Genomic DNA, 10,320 nt, shown 5'->3' on the forward strand with positions numbered 1-10,320 from the left:
ATCCTTCTTGTTTTTCTAGATCTGGCTTTGTTTTGTTGTATTTTGGGCTTTGCTATGCTTCGATTTTCTTTGCCATGAAAGTCAATATACTTCTCATGTACCATTTTGAACAATGAATACAATTTTTTTTCGACAAAAAAAAATATATATAAAAATCACAACACAAAATTCACTGTGTTTGTGTCCTTGCGGCCTAAAAAACAAGAAGATCATGCATTCTTTCTCTCCTCTTCGAGTGGCTCTTCGTCTCAGAAGAACACACACCTCCCTACTCTTTTTCTTCTTCTTTGTGCGGCTAATTAGGGCGCAAATGACAATATTTCTCTTTCCCGGCCCTATTTCTGGCTAGAAATAGAAAAATCTATTTCTACTCCCCGGACGAGTTTTTGAGTAAAAAGTAGAGTTTGATAATAATACAAAATTTCTACTCCCAGAATAGAAATTCGTTTGATAGGTTATTCTTAAATTTCTGTTCTCGTCGGCTGACAGCGGGTGGGCAGTAGTCGAGCGGCAACAGGCGGGCGAGCGGCGGCGGCAAGTGGGCAGTGGTGGGTGGCAAGGGTGAGCAATAAAAGAGAGTTGTTATTTCTATTTTTGTTATGAAAATAAAAAAGTATAAAATTTTAACTTCTCATTTCTGTTCCAAATCTATTTCTGGGTCAAAATTTATCTCAGAAATAAAAAAAAATAAAATTATTTTACCAAACAGATTTCTATCCTAAACCTATTCTCGCAAAAAAAATAAAAAAACAGAAAAATCGAATAATTATCATCCGCGTCCTTAAGATTTTCTCTAGGAACCCTCCTGAGCGGCCCCATCTTTTAAAGAACAAGGAAAAACAAAAGTGAAACCCATATCTTGCTTTATTTTCTTTCCCCCTTTTTTTAAGCCCTCTTGATCCCGCACGAGAAATGAATATTTTAGAATAAAGGTGCCCCTTTTGTTCCTGTAGCACCAGGGAGTCTCTTTTGTTTTAACCGCATAAAAAACTCCATTTCTTGAATCTCTTTGTGCGGTCAAACTTGGATATTTATTTAATCGAGTCGGGTTCTGTAAACGGCTTAAATTCGAGATATAATTTAATTATATGGATACGTATACATTAATTGAAAATAACAATAATTATTCAAAATTCAACATTATCATGTTGATGTCATTACTTAAAACATATATTACCCGATAATCTTTCTTTAATTGGGGCAAACAAGGAGGTGAAATCAAACTAAATATGACAAATTATAATGTGGTACCGTACTTGGAAATCATGCATAAAATGAGGACAAAATAGTTGACAAAGTTATATAAGGAGGGTTGCTCAACTCAAGGATCGTTAAATCAAGCCGAGTTGAACTCATCTTAAAAAAGTCATTGAGTCATCATTCTCTAGTGAGAAGAAACAATGGGTTCCGCCGGACTTGAATCGGCCACAAAGCCACACGCAGTTTGCATTCCATACCCTGCACAAAGCCACATCGGGGCCATGCTCAAGCTAGCAAAGCTCCTCCACCACAGGGGCTTCCACATCTCCTTCGTCAACACCGAGTTCAATCACCGACGGCTCGCCAGAGCCCGAGGCCTTGAGTTCGTGAATGGATTGCTGAGCGACTTTCAGTTCCTGACAATCCCCGATGGTCTTCCTCCTTCAGACGCAGATGCAATGCAGGACATCCCGACGCTCTGCGAATCGACGAGGAACTATATGATCGGCCCCTTCAGCGATCTCGTATTGAGCCTGGGCTCGAACTCAAGTGTCCCTCCGGTGACTTGCATCTTCTCGGACGGTTTCATGACGTTTGCGACGAGTCCTGCGGCTTCAAAATTTGGGATTCCACTCATACACTTGTTCACTATACCCGGCTGTGCCCTCATGGCGGTGAAGCATTTGCGAGCCCTCGGAGAAAACGGTCTTGCACCACTCACAGGTAATAAGCAAGGATATTGCTGGAAATGATGTGATAAACATGTTTGAGTTTTAATTAATTAACAACATATATTAGCCCAAAAAGTGCGAGTTCCTCCTCCATTGCTTAAGGCGCATATTCGAATCACTATATTTTTCATTTTTTAAGGCCAAAACACATACGTGTGTCTTTGGTAATTATATGATACGTGTGGTACGGGAGAACTGTCATGCCATTCAGGATAAGATTCCCGCGCTATTTGCATTTTACTCCGTACATGTATAAATAATCTTGACTTCAATCAAAACAGTCGATCATAGTTCGTGGGTCTCAAATTCCCTTATATAGGTTTAATTGTTATTGGTGTTGCATTTTCTGAAGAGTCCACTTCTTTTATGCGTTCATCGTACTATTAGACTTCACTTGACCAGCAATTACACATTGTTCCATTCTCCTGGAAATTAATTTTTCCGTCAAATCATCTACCATACATGAATGACTTTGATCACACATGAAGAGCACAAATCGATCGATTAAATCTCCGCGGATAATTATAAAAAAAGTTCTAAACCTCTCAATTTGACCAAACATTTTGATATTTTGTCAATGTAATACTTCTAGCCAATATTGGCCGAAAATTGCTCATGCGGATGTGGACTGTTTTACGTGGCATGGCCGGCGGATAGTCGGCACTGACATAAACAATTTATGCAATTTTATTTTTTTAAATTCCAATTTTTTTTTCCTTTTTTTACTTTTCTTTTCTTTCCTTTTTCTTTGTTTTTCTTATTTCCCTCGCCGGTTCACGGCCTCAACAGCGTTGACAGAGGTCGCTGGCCACAAGTGAGTGCCGCGATGCCCTCGTGTAGCCCAAATCTGGCGAGGACGTCATGGCCCCAGGGCTGTTAATGGGTTGGGTCAGGTCGGGTATCAAGAAAACCCATCCTGACCCGACACGTATAGGGTCGTGCTTGACCCGCCCCGCCCCTACCCAAGACCCTATTAAGCATTTACCCCAGGAGATGGGTCGGGTAGGGTCGGGTCAGTGCTGGTGCCACATCGCTAAAATCTCACCAGATGCCACATCAGTCTTTCTCAAGCTCTTTCTGCAGAAAGGAGCCAACAAAGATGTCTGCAACAAGTACAGCAAGACCAACTACGACCTTGCGGCAGAGCAAGGCCACATGAAGCTCTTTGACGCCTTAAAGTTAGGGGATAGATTGTGCACGGCGGCGAGGAAAGGAGAAGCGCGGTAGATCCACCGACTTCTCGAGAGCGGGGCCGCGATCAACTGCCGTGACCAGCACAGGTTGACAGTGCTGCACCGCGCCTCATTCAAGGGGCACATTGAGGCGGTCAAGGCTCTGCTCGAGAAGGGAATCAACATTGACGCAATGGAAGAAGATGGATACACCGCCTTGCACTGCGCGACTGAATTGGGGCACACGGAGGCCGTGGAGTTACTAGTGAAGAAAGGAGCCGACGTGGAGGCAATGTCCAACAAAGGGATCTCGAGGATACTCAAGCACGACGGCGGGGGTGGCCGGAGGGGGGTGGCCGGAGAGGAGGAGGGAGAGGGAGAGGGAGAGAGAGAGGGTGGGGTTCCATCTAGATCTAGGTTTTGTCATGTAGAGAGAGGAGAGAGAAAAGAGGGAGAGAAAGGGAGAGAGAATAATGGGTCAATGGGATGGGCCCGACCCTACCCCAATTCTAATAATACCCATACCTAAAAGCTCTACCCGAAAAGATTAAGGCCCAACCCCAAAATACCCAAAATTTTAGGGCCGAGTAGGACGGCGTAGGTTGGGCCGGGCCGGCTCGAGTCTTTTTGACACCCCTACATGGCCCTACGCCCTCGCCAGATATGGGTGAGGGATCACGAGCCCTCGTTGTGGCCGGCAAGGGTTACGCGGCCCACGTTCAGTGCCAGCGAGGGTCGCCGGCCCATAATGAAAAAAAAAGAAAGAAAAAATTGCAAAAATTACAAAAATAATACACATGAAAGCCGGTCATACCACGTAGGACGACTGGTAATTAGTGTCCACGTCAATGATTTCTGGCTAAAATTGGCCGGATGAACTATATTGACAAATCATCAAAGTTATAGGACTAAAGTAGCCAAATTGAAAGGTTTACGAGTAAATTGGCATCCGTATAATAAGTTTATGATTTTTTTTGGTAATTCTCCCTAAATTTCCAATACTTGCACTGTATGTGAATTGTGACTTTTTTTTTTAATTATCAAATACGAGAAAAAGTCATTGTAATTAGATTTGTTGCCATTTGATGATTTTGCAAGTTTATGAATGCATGCAGATGAATCCCAATTGATGAACGGGTATGGAAACGCCCCTGTCGACTGGATCCCGGGAATGAAAAACATGAGGCTGCGCGACATGCCTTTTGTCTTCAGAATCAATGGCTCTGACGACACCTTTTTGAACTTCACAACCGATGCGGTCGATAGGACTGGCAATGCCATGGCGACCATTGTCCACACCTTCGAGGTGCTTGAGCCGGACGTGCTATGCGCCCTCTCCTCAATGATCCCTGGGGTTTATCCGGTCGGACCACTCCACCTTATGATCAATCGAATTGCTGGAGACGAATCGTTTGCCTTGAAGCACATTGAGTGCAATCTCTGAGAAGAGCATGGCGAGTGCCTCGAGTGGTTGGACTCAAAGAAGCCCAAGTCCGTGATCTATGTGAGCTTTGGGAGTATAGCGTTCGTGACACACCCACAGTTGGTTGAATTTGCGATGGGATTGGCTAATAGCAATCAGTATTTCTTATGGGTCTTGAGGCCTGACTTAGGTGCTGCATGAAAACCATTCTGGTTCTGTCAAGAACTGGTTTTTTGTTCCCAGAATCAGTTTTGGACCAGAAACTCGTTTGGTAACGCAATTTCATTTTTCTATTTCCGGGACAAGTTTGCTTCCAAAACTGATTCTGAAACCAGAAATGAGAACCAAAAAAAAGTTGGTTTTTCATTTCTGGAACAAAAGTGAGAACCATTTCTGAGGAATTCATTTTCTTCAACACACATATTCATATGGAAGTCACGATTTTTGAGGTGAGAAAAAAAAGCAAAAAATCAAAAATTTCAAAACTTAACAGAATGGTTTAGAATCTGTGGCTACCCACTTTCAGTGAAATTTAAATTTTTTTAGGTACCGAAAAAAATAAATAAATAATAAATAATAAATAAAAAATTTCAAAATTTCACAAAATGGCTTAGAAAACCTATGGCCACCCACTTTGAGCAAAATTTAATTTTTTTAGTTGCCAAAAAAAAATAAAAAATTTAAAAACTTCACAGAATATCTTAGAATACCTGTGGCCACCCAATTTGAGCGAAATTTTATTTTTTTAGGTGCCGAAAAAAATAAAAAAAAAAGTAAAAAATCAAAAATTTCAAAACTTCACAGAATGGCTTAGTATACTTGTGGCCATCCACTTTGAGTGAAATTTAAATTTTTTTAGGTGCCGAAAAAAATAAAAAAAATAAAAAAATTCAAAACTTCACAGAATAGCTTAAAATACCTGTGGCCACCCACTTTGAGTGAAATTTAAATTTTTTATATGCCAAAAAAAATAAAAATAAGCAAAAAAGTAAAAATTTCAAAACTTTACAGAATGGCTTAAAATACCTGTGGCCACCCACTTTGAGCGAAATTTTATTTTTTTAGGTGCCGAAAAAAAAAAAAAAAAAAAAAAAAAAATTTCAAAACTTCACAAAATGGCTTAGAATACCTGTGGCCATCCACTTTAAGAGAAATTTTAATTTTTTTAGGTGCCGAAAAAAATAAAAAACTTCACATAATTGCTTAGAATACCTGTGGCCACCCACTTTGAGTGAAATTTAATTTTTTTTAGGTGTCGAAAAAAAAAATAAAAATAAGCAAAAAAGAAAAATTTTCAAAACTTCACAGAGTGGCTTAGAATACATGTGGCCATCCACTTTGAGTGAAATTTAATTTTCTTTAGGAACCAAAAAAAAATCAAAAAAAAATCAAAAATACCATTTGGGCATCTAAAAAAAATTAAATTTTACTCAAAGTGGGTGGCTAGAGGTATTGTAAGTCATTCTGTGAAGTTGTGAAATTTTTGATTTTTTATGTTTTTTTTCACCTAAAAAAATTTAAATTTCACTCAAAGTGGATGGCCACATGTATTCTAAGTCATTCTGTGAAGTTTTGAAATTTTTTATTTTTTGCTTTTTTTTCACCTCCAAAAATTAAAATTGCACTCAAAGTGGGTGGCCACAGGTATTCTAAGCCATTCTGTAAAGTTTTGAAATTTTTAAGTTTTTGAATTTTTTTGGGCACCTTAAAAAATTTAAATTTCACTCAAAGTGGATGGCCACATGTATTCTAAACTATTATGTGAAGTTTTGAAATTTTTGATTTTTTGATTTTTTTTGGGCACCTAAAAAAATTTAAATTTCACTAAAAGTGGGTGGCCACAAGTATTCTAAGCAATTTTGTGAAGTTTTGAAATTTTTGATTTCTTGATTTTTTTTGAAAAAATTCAACAAATTTCCAATTTTCCCGAAATCTAAAATTTTTTTATTTTCTCGACATTTTGATGATTTTTTCTGGAATTTTTCAATTTTTTGGGATTTTCTGAATTTTTTAAAGATTTTTATGAATTTTTCAGATTTTTTATTATTTTTATTCCATTTCTAAAAAAATGGATTTTTGTTCCTGGAAATAGAATTTTCTATTGTTTATCAAACGGGTTTTTATTTCAGGAAATAGAAATTTTGTGCTGTTATCAAACGGGTTTCTGTTCTAGAAATAGAAATTTTTTGTCATTATCAAACGGGTTTTTTTTCTCGGAAACTCATCCAGGAACCAGAAATAGAAAAATCTATTTCTGGTTCAGGAACTCATTCCGGAACAGAATGGTTATCATTCGCTACCTTAGTGAATGGAGACACTGCGATTCTTCCCCGAGAGTTTGTTGAGGAAACAAGGGAGAGAGGCTATTTATCCGGTTGGTGCCCGCAAGAGAGAGTGTTGTACCACCCTTCAATCGGAGGGTTCTTGACACATTGTGGCTGGAACTCGACCATCGAGAGCTTGTCGGCCGGAGTGCCAATGCTGTGTTGGCCGTGCTTCGGAGACCAACTGACGAATTGCAAGTATATATGTGATGATTGTGGGGTTGGGTTGGAGATGGATAGTAATGTGAAGAGAGATGAAGTGGAGAGGCTTGTGAGGGAGTTGATGGAAGGAGAGGTGGGGAAGAAAATGAGAAGCAAGGCCATGGAGTGGAAGAAGATGGCAGAAGAAGCAGTTAGTGAAAAAGGGTCATCTTCCATGAATTTGGACAAGTTGTTGGACAAGGTTTTGCATAAGTAGGGTAGTTCGGTGCTTTTTTTTTTACGATCTATGTTTTCCTCCATTTCTGCTTAAATAATGTAATTAATGGAGTTATAAGTATGAATATCTTTCACACACAAACTTAATTGAACTAAAAATATGTGCTTTCCTTCGTCCCGGTCAGTGAAAATAGCTCGGATGGATATACAAAGAGATTGACATCATATGCATGCAAACTTAACTAAAAATGAATGTGAAGAGCGTTCATATTTATATTTCCGAAAACTCTCTTTCTATTGGGAAAGAAGAAAGATATGACATTTTTTTTTGTAGGTAAAGGCACAGTGGTTGTTCTAATGACAAAGTATTGCCGGCGTTAGGGTTTCTAACTTTGTGACAATTGGACTTGGACGGAATTAGACACGTTGGCTCTTCTTTTGGATTTTAGCCCAATCAACTAAAGGCTAGACCGCCAATATTAATGTACGCAACATAGATTTTTCTTTTGGGTCGATGATGTTCTAATTTTTAATTCAAGAAAACTTTCTCACTCACATCTTTAATTGGTAGGTACAATATAGTAATTATTTGCATGCAAATACTACTATTTACTTATTTTACACAAAAAATGAAAACTTTTCGACGGATAAGAATATGCAAATAGAACACTAATGTAAGTGAAGTTATTAAAAATACATCATATAAAAATTTCGATTTTTTATTAATAAATATATATTCGCAAGTGTAAAATAAATGTCCTAAAAATATAAAATCTTTCACGACTTACGTAATTTTTCAAAATTACACACCTGAATCTTTCTAACTATGCTTTTAATGGTGTCATCCCTATTGAGATGTCTCATCTTTCCAAACTTGTATCTCTCTGTAACACCCATGGATCTATATTTTGTAATATTGTCTGTTTTTGGCCCACTGACCCACACGGCTTTAAAATGCTTTGTCTGGGGTAGAGGCGCAACCGCACTGCCATCCCTTAATCCAGCCCAATATTGTCCTCTTTGGGCCTCCCGCACTGGCGCGGACACACTGCCATCCCAGCTACGGGCCTCCCTCAAGGCTTTGTTTAATCAACGGGGACATCACGCCCCGCACCCTATCCATCGAGCCCCGGGAGCGCGACACCCCTTTTATAGGTCATTTAATTGCGACGTCCTAGGAGGCGTCGTCGACCCATCGTATTATTTAACGAATAAGCACATGCGGAAGCGAAAACCAAATCACCCAATCAACAACAACCGGCGGATAACATAGGAAACACATATACAAAAGCACACTTGATATATATTGGGCTGGGGTGGCGGTGCATCCGCGCCAGTGCGGGAGGCCCAAAAAGGACAATATTGGGCTGGGTTGAGGGATGGCAAAGCGTTCGCGCCTCTGCCTCATACAATGCATTTCATATAAGCTTCTGCTGTGCTGATAACAAAGCCTTGAGGGAGGCTTGTAGCTGGGATGGCTGTGCGTCCGCGCCAGTGCGAGAGACCCAAAGAGGACAATATTGGGTTGGGTTGAGGGATGGCAGTGCAGCTACGCCTCTGCCCCAAACAACGCGTTTTAAAGCCGTGACGGTTAGTGGGTCCAAAGCGGACAATATTACAAAGTATAGACCCGGGGTGTTACACCCTCGATCTCTCTCAAAGTGCTCCTGGTTTGAAAGGTACTTGGACCTGTACTTGGACCTTTCCAATAGCAATTTGTCTGGGCTTGATCCCTCTGTCACTCTTGGATTTTGAACAGCTTGATCATTTGGACCCTTCGGGGAACAACTTTGATGCTACATTGGACCTAGAAATGCTCCCAGAGCTAAAAAATCTTCAATTCCTTGGTCTTTCACATTGCACAAGGCAACCAAGCGAGGGCAGTGGTGACCAAACACAGTTCGACCTAGAGGAACTACGAAGCGCCTCGAAAACCACTCGAATGGTTCAAATGTATGGACTTCTCTGGTAACAATCTTCCCAATCGTTTTCCGAGAGGGATTTGGTAGGCGGGGAAGAGCACGCTGGAACTCTTGGACCTGTTGGGCAACTTGATTATGGGAAGTCAGTAACAGTTCCCGTGGACGGTGTTGCAGTACATTAATCTTGAAGACAACATTCTCCAAGGACCGCTTATCTTCCACCTTCCATGACCAATTTACACGTCTCGAACGACAGTTTCAGCAGAGAGATGTCGTCCTCTTTTTGTCTTCTGGGTTCACTACAGAGCCTAGATTTGTCTTACGACAATTTCAGCGGCACTACACCTCAGTGCTTATGAAACTCAAACTCAAGCAGCCCTCGGTCATTGGACTTCAGCCACAATCACTTTTGAGGGGACATTACCGCGGTCCTTGGCTAGCCGGACTCAGTTCATCCTTCTAGATCTTAGTTATAACCAAATAAGCGATTCTGTCCGTCATTGGCTTGAAACTTTGTCGCTTTTAGCTAAACTAAATATGAGGGCAAACGAATTCTATGGTACCATTGATGAACTCAGGGGTAAATCTCCCTTTCCTTTGTTGCTTTTGTATAATGTTGCTCAAAATGACTTCAGTGGTCAATTGCCCTCAACATACTTTGAAAATATTCAAGCCATGGCCACGAGGCATGGGACAAGATCAACATTAATTGATCTGTCCGATAATAGGTTTGAAGGACCCCTCCGGTGCCTTCATCAAGTGCGACATATTATTCCATTTCAAATAGTTGTTGAGGAAAACTCCTAATGAATTTTGAAGCTGACAAAACTTTCTATGTTTATCTTGAGAATCTGACATACATTCCATTCCATTCCAGGTTAATATATTCTGGAAGTTCAGAAGGAAATATCAAACTTTACAAGAACTAAAAGTTCAGACTCAGGAATTAGAAGTTCAGACTTTACCATAAAAGTCATTCAGACTCTAATTTTGAAGAACTCAGATTTTACTGAAGACCTACGCTGACTCAAGTTCTGAATGTAAAGCAAGAATCAGAAATTCTTCAAACGCAAAAATTATGCAGATGCAGACACAGTAGTTTTTCAGATGCAGAAGCAAAACTCATTCAGAATGAAACACAACAGCCAGCCAGTGATCTGGCATGGATTT

At 40.0% G+C, this 10,320-nt stretch overlaps 1 pseudogene; it reads left to right on the forward strand.

Annotated features, from left to right (window-relative positions):
- Positions 1-1,374: 1,374 nt before the first annotated feature.
- On the forward strand, positions 1,375-7,283 carry LOC115664306 (7-deoxyloganetin glucosyltransferase-like; annotated as a pseudogene).
- Positions 7,284-10,320: the final 3,037 nt, after the last annotated feature.

Source organism: Syzygium oleosum, unplaced genomic scaffold (assembly GCF_021117445.2).
Source record: "Syzygium oleosum isolate NSW1041296 unplaced genomic scaffold, Sole_v2.1 Sole_v2.02, whole genome shotgun sequence".
Taxonomy (NCBI): Eukaryota; Viridiplantae; Streptophyta; class Magnoliopsida; order Myrtales; family Myrtaceae; genus Syzygium; species Syzygium oleosum.